Here is a 9,912-nt window from a genome sequence, read left to right as displayed (position 1 = left end):
TCCAAGGACACAAATGGAACCACACAAAAGCGTGTGAAATAAGAAACTTGATGGTTCACTTTAAATGCCACCATATTTTTCAGTTCTATGAAATTTTTTATTTGACAACTGTTTTTGGACTATCATGTAGAAGCAATGTGTATTTACAGGTGTCTACTGCACAGACCTCACTCTACAGTCCAATGATTTGCTTAATTATGACAAAACATAAAACAATGGTAAAAACAGACAAAATTATATTATAAAATAATAATACAATAATATGTAATAGTATCATATATCATATATCATATATATATATACAAAAAAACCCCACATAAATCAACAGGCATTTGTTGAATACCTGCCATGTGTCATGGACTTTACCATGCCCTAGGAAACAAAGATGAGTCTTAAACAGTCCTGGCCTGTGAGGTACTCTCTGTTTACTCCATAACCAACAGGATAACTGTAAATTCTTGGCAGCCAGGAGCCACTTTTCTCCTGTATCTATTGATCCCACACTTTTGCCTCATCTACCACCTCTCATGTTTACTGATGCAGAGGCTTAATATACTTGGCCCAGCACTATAATAAAAACTAACAATTTTTTAGCACTTATGATATGCTGAGCCCTTTTCTAAGATCTTATAGTGTTAATTCACAACAACTCGATGAAGTAGAGACTTTTATGATTCCTGAGTTACAGGGGGTCAATAAATCTGCTTATGGTCACAGCTGCTATGTAGGAAGTTGGTGTTTGAACCCAGACAGTCTTGTTTCAGGGTACAGGTGCTTAACAATTATGCTTTGTTGTACCAGTGGCAAGCAAAAGAAGGGCGTAGTCTTTGCCACTGAGGAATTTAGAATCTACTTCTGGAAGATAAAGCTAAATTGCTGAGAGCTGTGGAAGACAGAGCACGCAAGGCAGAGTGCAGACTATAGACACCGTAGGGGTTGAAGAAGGTGAGTTCAGCAGTAGGGGAAGGCTTATTTGAGAGTGTGTCTGGGAAAGTAAATAGGATTTGGGAAATGGAAATGTAAGGTGGTGTAGGGGGTGTTTGGGGCATGGGAATGAGTCAAGTGTGTGTCAGGAACACAACCGAGTGCCCTCTAATGGCCACTGCTCTACCAGGCATTGGGTCCTGGAGGAGCGGGGAGGGAAGCTAGGAGGTGGTTTCTCTTTTTTGCCCTTGAGGACAAAAATGTTTCAGCGAACATCTTTTATGCATGCAGTACTATTTCTGAAAAGCTAAAAGTAACCTACAGGGCCTTATCAATTTTAAAAAAGCAAATCTTTTCTATAGAATTTTCAAAAACTGGTAGGACTCCTCTTAAAAATTCTAAACATTTGTTTTTTTATCTTCTTTGATCTATATGAAATTATTCAACAGTCAAGGACCAAAGTAATTACTACCATTGAAATGATACATTATTAAAAATGCGTTTAAAGCTGATCTCTCCTTTATTTTAAACATAAGTACAAGACACTAACAGTTGTGCAAAAGGAAGATAAAGTCTGTGCCACAATGATGCCAAAGCCTTCAATCAATTTGATTGACTGAGGGAAAATAGGCCAAAGCTTGTATCACAGAGCTAAAGTAAAGAAAAAAAAAACCCAAAGAAAAAGAAAAGTAATGTTTTTAAAGTACTTCCCACATGCCAGGATTTCTGTTAGTTTTTTCATGCACTATCTATTTTATTAGTCACAAAAATTCTATGAGATGCTTGTATTCCCATTTTATGGATGAGAGAACTGAGGATTTGAAAGATTATCTTCCCCAAATCAAGACAGAGCACAGACTTGGATCCAGACTTTCTGAATCATTATCCCATGTGTTTAGCAACCCCATTTGGCTTAGTTCCCAAATGCAGCTGGTGTGACTCACAATGACATGAAGTCTCCTCTCCAGGTCAGCTCTGAGACCCTTGGGTTCAGATTCCCTCCGGTATCTCCTTCTGGTGTTTCAGCGTAGCAAGGGAAGCCTATAGTGGTGTGTAGATAAAATAACTGAAAAATTGGCTTATAATTTCAATATTCCCCTTGAATTCTTGCTGTCGTACCAGAACATTTGACAGCTTACCCAAAGGTTTAGAAAGAAAACCCAGGTTTTCTTTTTCTTAAGCCAAAGCTTCACCTTCTCATCTACTGGATTTTTCCACTGGATCTAAGTGAAGTTTGTTTCAAGGTGTGGCATGCAGACAAACAGATCAAACAGAAAGAACATCTATGATTACTCTGATTTCTGTAATAAGATAGAGCCTATCTTATTAAAGCATTAAGGACTGGATGTGAGGGACAGAGGCAGCTCTCTGGCTGACTGTGCCTGATTTCCATGGCCCTCTGCAAGCCGGCACCAAGTCGTAGCCCAGGCACAGTGTGCTGTGAATTCAGAGCTCTTGGAAATTGGCATAGGCTTGACATATAGCTAAATATATTTTGATACCTTGGAGACAGAGTTTAGGATGTCTTGGACATGAGAAATTGGAGATATTGGTGGCAAAAAGAAAGAGTAAATTGTGATCGTCATTGGGACTTCAAAATGAAAAGATCACCCAGATTGACATGAAATGTTCTAGCAGTCCTTCCTGAAGGGAACTTCTACCCATGACAAGGTGCTTTTTGTTTTTGTTTTGTAATGTATATATTGGTCTCTAGGGAGCATTTTGAAAATTGGAGCTTTGACAAAACTCCCAGGGTTTTAGATCCTGGTGTCTCTCTCTTTTTTTTTTTCTAGTTGTAAAATAGAAATCTAAAATGATCAAAAAAGATAAATAAATATAGAAAGATAAAAAAATAACAAACATTACCTCCTAATTACTTATTCTTTCTAAGCATCAATTTCTTCATTGGTAAGATGGAAATAATAACAGTACTTCACACGTCTTTTTTTTAGAATTAAATTAAACAATCCCTGTATAAAGGTGCTTAGCATATTGCCTTATTGCTTAGCACATAGTAAAAAACTCATAATAAATGAAGATATTATTATTAATGGTATTATATTAAATGTGACCATTAATAAACAATATAAAATATCTTGACCCCTTTGGTAAACAAAACTCCATCTCTAAATTGAAACTAATGGTACTCTGGGGTCATCACTGCCTTTGGATTCAGGCTTAAGAACTCATTGGTGCGAGGCCGTGTCCACTGTGGTTCTTCTGGCAGCTAATATCCCTTGGCTGGGGGCCAAAGCACATGAGTTAGCTGAATTTTATATGACAAGTCTAGGCCATCCTTTTTGGTATTTATATAAGAATGCTTTTAGGCTAGTTTTAAAATCTTTTATTTTGTGACAATCTGTGACTTCACTTTTATTAAGTTACTTTCTCTACTATTTTAGAACAGATTGGAACAATTTGATTATAATACAAAATATTCAGTGCTAAATAGTCTATCTTTTTATGCACAATATGCTAACCCTTGGGGAGCTGAGCTGACCTCAGATTTTGGGCTTACATTTGCTTTTCCCACACTGTGTCAACTTAATGAAGAAAACAAACAAAACAAAACAAAAACACAACAGAAACGAAACCCTCCTTTATCTCAGGGAAATGGCAGATTCTAATTGTAAAGGTTTATCTTCTTTTAACTATGGTCTAGGAGAGTAGTTTTGCTACTTTATCCCAGCTCTAATATCACAAGAAATGGAAAATTCATGCATGCAAATATTGTTTATGAATATAGGCAACTCTAGATGCATTTTTTATGAGCATGGAACATTCGGCTTTGCATCTGGTAGTGTGGAGAATAACAAATCCGGCTCTGCACCCTAGGAGACATCCAGATTACTTTATTATTACAATGTTTTCAATAACTCCAGGCACTTTTCAGACACCTGGATATTCATGAATGGTTTAAACCTCCCTGATAGCATTTTATTCATACAACTTTTTGAAGTTAGAGATCATTTGAGTTAGCTGGGTTTCTAAAAGCATGTGGAAAATAAATGCAAATCTCAGACCTCCCAATATGTTAGTGCTTTATTTCATCATTGCCACTCTTTTCAAAGATTGGCCAAATCTTTGGGGCTTGTGATGGTCACCATTGGAGTTCAAGGCTTCCGTCTGGAGCACATCGCTGGCGTACTTTCTGTTAAGTCTCAAGTCATCTAAGTCTCAAGTCACTTTCTTGATTTATGGTGGGATAAATGTAATTTCTCTGTAGAACTTAATGTAGACATTGATTAATCTAAATTAGTCTTTCACATCTTTATAAGTAACTCATTATTATGATATCTAACATTTAATTTTTTTAAGTATCTCTTAGAAATCTCTGGTTTTCATCTTACCCAGGCACTCTATTGTTTGAAAGGAATTGGATGGAAAAAGAAGACTTGGCTTTTAGTACAAAACCCACTAGAGAGCCCTTGGAAAGTTTATTTGTGCTCTTGTATATTTTGACACTCACTCAGTAGGTGAACTTACGCAGAAGAGAGCCGTGTCTAATAGGACTGTCTGATTCTATTTATTTTTTGTTATCATCTTGCAGTGCTGTTTTTGGCACACAGTTATGTAAGTCACTAGTCTCCCAAAAAAACCATGGATAATCCTGTGCCAATCACTTCAAGTTGCCCTAAACACCTCAACATTGACATTTTCCATGCAGTAATTCAGCTTTTTACCTTTGAGAACAACCAGGAATGGTGCTAAGGAGCGATGCCTCTTTTCTCATCTACAGGTTTTATTCCTAAATGTTACTTTTAACATCTTTAGATTCTGTTCAGTTTTGTTACTCTTTATTTCAACTTTTACTCCTCCCCGCAAAATGAATTTTGCATATTTTATTTTATTTTTTGTAACAGGGTCTTGCTCTGTCACCCAGGCTGGGGCGATCTTGGCTCACTGTAACCTCTGCCTCCTGGTTCAAAGCGATTCTCCTGCCTCAGCCTCCTGAGTAGCTGGGACTACAGGTGCCCTCCCCCATGCCCAGCTAATTTTTTGTATTTTTAGTAGATATGGGGATTCACCATGTTGGCCAGGCTGGTCTCGAACTCCTGACTTCAGATGATCCTCCCACCTTGGCCTTACAAAGTGTTGGGATTACAGGTGTGAGCCACCGCGCCCAGCCCGAGTTTTGCACCTTTTGATTTTTGGTTTTAATATTTAGGTTTTAGGTGTTTGTTTGTTTGTTTGTTTGTTTTTGGTACAAGTCAAATGATAACAGTTGTGTATGGGCTTTTGACTGAGAACTAGGAAATAGACACTGTCTGAGGATTCTAGATTCTAACTTTTGGAATACAGAAGAAGTCCTCTTCAAACAGTTTGTAAGCTCTTTTAATCTTACACTTTTATTATAAAATATTTAAGCCCCACTCCAGTACATGTTTACAGACTTACCATCTCACAGTTCTATGCTGAAATGGCCTTCTCAGGGCCCCCAAGGCTGAATGTGCTCTCAGCCTTCTTCTGCTCTGAGCCCCTTGCTGAGTGAACGAGTTCATACATCTGCCACTGCAGTAACAGAGAGTTTGTATTATGTATCACCAGCAAACATTAGAAAGATGAAGTAGCCACAATGAAATATCACCTTATACCCATGAGGATAGCTACTATTAAAAAAAATCAGAAAATAACGAGTGTTGGTGTGCCATGGAGAAATTGGAACCCTTGTGCACTGTTGGCAGGAATGTGAGGCGGTGCAGCTGCTATGGGAAACAGTATGGAGGTTCCTCAAAAAATTAAAAACAAAATTACCACATTATCTAGCATTTCCACTTCTGGGTGTATCTCCAAAAGGATTGAAGGAAGGGTCCTGAGAAGATATTTGTAACTCATGTCCTTAGCAGCATTATTCACAATAGCCAAAAGGTGGAAATAACCCAAGTGCTGATCAACAGATGAATGGCACTACGGTATGAATGTGTCCCTCCACAATTCATAAGTTGGAACTTATCTCCCAAAGTGATGGAATGAAGAGATGGGGCCCTTAGGAGGTGATTAAGACATGGGATTAGTGCCCTTACGGAAGGACTTGAGGAGTGCATTTGCCACTTTCTTCCATGTCTTCTACCTTATGAGGACACCACATTTGTCCTTTTTGCCCTTCCCTCCATCTCTCCTGCCATGTGAGGACAGAGTGTTAATACCCTCCAGGGGACACTGCAACAAGGTGCCTTCTTGGAAACAGACTTGCAGATGCTTTGTTCTTGGATTTCCAGCCTCCAGAACTGTAGGAAATAACTTTCTGTTCTCTATATATTACTCAGTCTCAGGTATTTTGTTATAGCAACACAGACAGTCAAAGACAAAAGGATAAAGAAAATGTGGCATATACTTAGAATGAAATATTATTATTCAGCCTTAAAAGGGAAGAAAGTTCAGAATATGCTACAACATGGATGAGGCTTTAGGAGCTTATGCTAAATGAAATAAGCCAGACACAAAAAGACACATACTGTATGATTCCACTTATTTGAGGTAGTTGAGGTACCTAGGTCAAATTCATAGAGACAGAAAGTAGAATAGTGGTTGCCAAAGAATGGAGAATGGGAGAAATGGGGGTTGTTGTTTACTGGGTACAGAGTTTTGCAAAATAAAAAGAGTTGTGGTGGTGGTTGTACAACAAATGTGAATGTAGTTAACATTACTGAACTCTATGCTTAAAAGTGGTTAAAATTGGCCGGGCGCTGTGGCTCATGCCTGTAATCCCACACTTTGGGAGGCCAAAGCAGGCAGATCATTTGAGGTCAGGAGTTCAAGGCCAGCATGGCCAACATGGTGAAACCCCATCTCTACAAAAAATACAAAAAGTTAGCTGTGCGTGGTGCTGGGCATCTGTAATCCTAGCTACTTGGGAGGCTGAGACAGGAGAATTGCTTGAACCTGGGAGGTGGAGGTTGCAGTGAGCCGAGATGGAGCCACTGCACTGCAGCCTAGGCAACAGAGTGAAACTCCGTCTCAAAAAAAAAAAAAAAGAAAGTGGTTGAGATGATAAATTTTATGTAATACATATTTTACCACAATTTTTAATAAAATACATAAGAGATAAATGCTCATTCTTACTATTTTTTCCTGCCTCTAGTGGGTTATTTTTAATCACCTCACTCTGTAGCCCATCACTTTTAAGGCATGCTAACAAGCCAAAGGTGATAGACACAGAGATGCACCTGCCAGCTCCCCCTCCAAGGAAGGATGCACTGCCCGCCCAAGGGAGTGTGCCCAACAGATGGTCCAACCATCAGACACTCTGGGACCAACCCCCCCTGCAGATAGCCCCCTTGCTGAAGTGATGCCCTTACAGGACAGCCTGTGTTAGTAATGGAGAGTTAGCAGGGTCATAAAAGCCCAGCCCTTTCAGCCTGATGTGGGACACTCTGATGGTCAGCTCTTGTTCTAGACTCTCTCAAGGGGGCCTGCACTGCACTTCTGCTTCATCTGCCCAAAGCTACTTCCACCTGTTTCCTTTTCCCAGGTGTGGATTCCTAATAAAGATTTTGTACCCAAACTCCATCTCAGTGTTTTGGATTTTGGAAAACCCAGCTTGAAACAGAGATCAAGATACTATCAAGATTAATGGAAGCAGATTCCCTAATTTCTAAACAAGAGTGAACTTGTGCTTAAGTTGCTTAGTGAAATGATGAAGGCCATTACATTTGAAGAATGAAATAAGTTAGAGCTCTGAATAGGCAAATGAAGTCCTTTTCTGATTAAGAAACATACATACACAACCATGCACACAAGAACCAAGCTAACATAAAAATTATGCTACAAAATGAATAGAAACTTCTGCTCTGTAAAATTTGCTGTGTTTGTAATTCAGGTAAACCTATTTTCTGTAAAGCAGGCGTGATCAGACATTAATATTTGTATGCCTCATCTAGGGGAATCCTCCCACATTGTAATTGTTGACAGTGATCAACGGGCCTGAACAAAAAGAGGATAAATAGGTCAATCCATCATGAAACCAGCTCAGTTGTAGGGAGGGGACTATAAAATGGCCCTGAATGGCCACAGTGGGAGCTACCAGATAAGTGAGTAGTCACCATTTAAATACAGCTACAGTGTACGCTTTTGAGTATTTATAGCCATGTCTCTGGTTTTTCTGTGTGTCTCTGTGAAAGCCCCTGGAATCTTAGAATTTCTATGAGAAATTCCAGATATCTGAGGAATCTTTCTGAACATTATAGTTTCCGCTAATGTGAAGAAAAAGTCAGCCCATGAATTTGAGGTCATGTTTCACAGAAAAGAATTAAAGAAATTACAATATAATTTAATTCCTACCTCATTTTGGCTTTAGTTATTTGGATATGCTAGGACCTTCTTAAACATAAATATATTTTAAACTTTCAAGGCGTAATGAGAAATTGCTTGTTTGTGACCATGGAATAAAGAGAGATGTATAAATGTGAAATAATTTGTAAATCCAACTTAATTATATTTCCATTTGGCTTTCAAATACGGTAAGAAATGGTTCTGCCAGGTGTTTCTATACTGTGATATGACAGCTAATACGTATTGAATAAACATAGTGGACCACATGCACTTTACAGGGATATCTCAGTTTTTTTCTTAAAACAATTTGCAAAGAGGGAATTATTATTATATTATTATAATACTCACTTACAATAAGGAGAGACACAGCTTAGAGGAACTGAACAACTTGGCAAAAGTTGCATGGGGAGGAAGTAAGAGAAACAGGAGGAAGCAGGAGGCTGGCTCCAGAGTTGGAGCTCCAAAGACCTGCGCATGAATGAACCCAGCCAGTTCACTGAATAACTTATTAAGTTTTGTTCATGTTGTATGAATTGATGGTTTAATTAAATGTTTTAAATCATGGAACTATATTATTTTGGACCGACAGATTTTCATTAAAAGACAATAAGACACTTAAATCAACTTTTAAGATTTCTTTCCATTAAAAATATACTTTACAGTCTTATTTAAGGAACAAAACACCAGTCCAGTGAGAGTCAATGAATAGTTTTTTTGGATGACTCAGCTAAAGGGGAGAATGGTGGAATGATCTGTTTGATGATCTAATCTCAATTGCTAGGGACATGATGGTTTTAACTTCCTGAGCTTTGAAATTCACCCAACTCAAAGTTTCATTGCCAGACACGTCATTATCAGTCATTGTCATGGCAGGGCACAGAAATGGCAAATGCATCCATCTGTCTTCTCTCTCCTCCTCCCTATGCCTATGACAGGCAGTCCTAGAGGATCACAGCACCTGCCAAGCCCAGATATGGTCAGGATCCATTCTGTCATAGCCCAGGGAGCAGCCATCACAAAAACTCTCCGTGAGAACAAAACTTTCTGTAGTTCTCTAGCACTTGGGGGCTGTAGGAGGGGAATTCAAGGTGCAGCTCTGTGTTTGTAGAACATTTATTATGGGTGTTTTTTTTCAATACCCCTGAACAGTCCCAGTTTGCTCTTAAATTTTCAAATCAGGGTTGTGGCATTAAGAAAGAGAGATTTTAGGAAAAGAGCTATTCTGTCTCCTTTTCTTGGGTCCTTCTTAGGTAACTGGACAGTTAAAATGAAAATACGAGCTCATTTAAATTGATAAGAGCTTACTTAACATGTCTTACTAGTCTTACTAGTCTTACTAGACTTACTAGTCTTCTTACTAGTAAGTTTGTAATATTAAAGGATCTTTCCTCCCCCATTCAGATTTTATAAACATTTATGTGACAGACATGTGTTAGGTGAGTTTAGAATCATTGTCTCTTGGAAACACACTAATTGCAATGTTGGTTACTTCAGAGATCTCCACAGTCTAAAGGGAGCAGTTATTTAGGGACAAACCTTTTGGCAAACCTTGTGCAACAGCTCGTCCAAGTCGCCTTTACTTATGAGTAGAAATGAACCTGTGGCTTACAACTAAATAGAAATAAATGTTCTCAGCAGGGAAGAGTCATTACCAATTTAATGAACCAGAGTTCTGTTTATAGCACTGGGAAAGATCATAATGTGTAAATTTAAATA

The sequence above is a fragment of the Gorilla gorilla genome, chromosome 7, assembly GCF_029281585.2.
Source record: "Gorilla gorilla gorilla isolate KB3781 chromosome 7, NHGRI_mGorGor1-v2.1_pri, whole genome shotgun sequence".
Taxonomy (NCBI): domain Eukaryota; kingdom Metazoa; phylum Chordata; class Mammalia; order Primates; family Hominidae; genus Gorilla; species Gorilla gorilla.
This window is presented reverse-complemented; position numbering follows the sequence as displayed.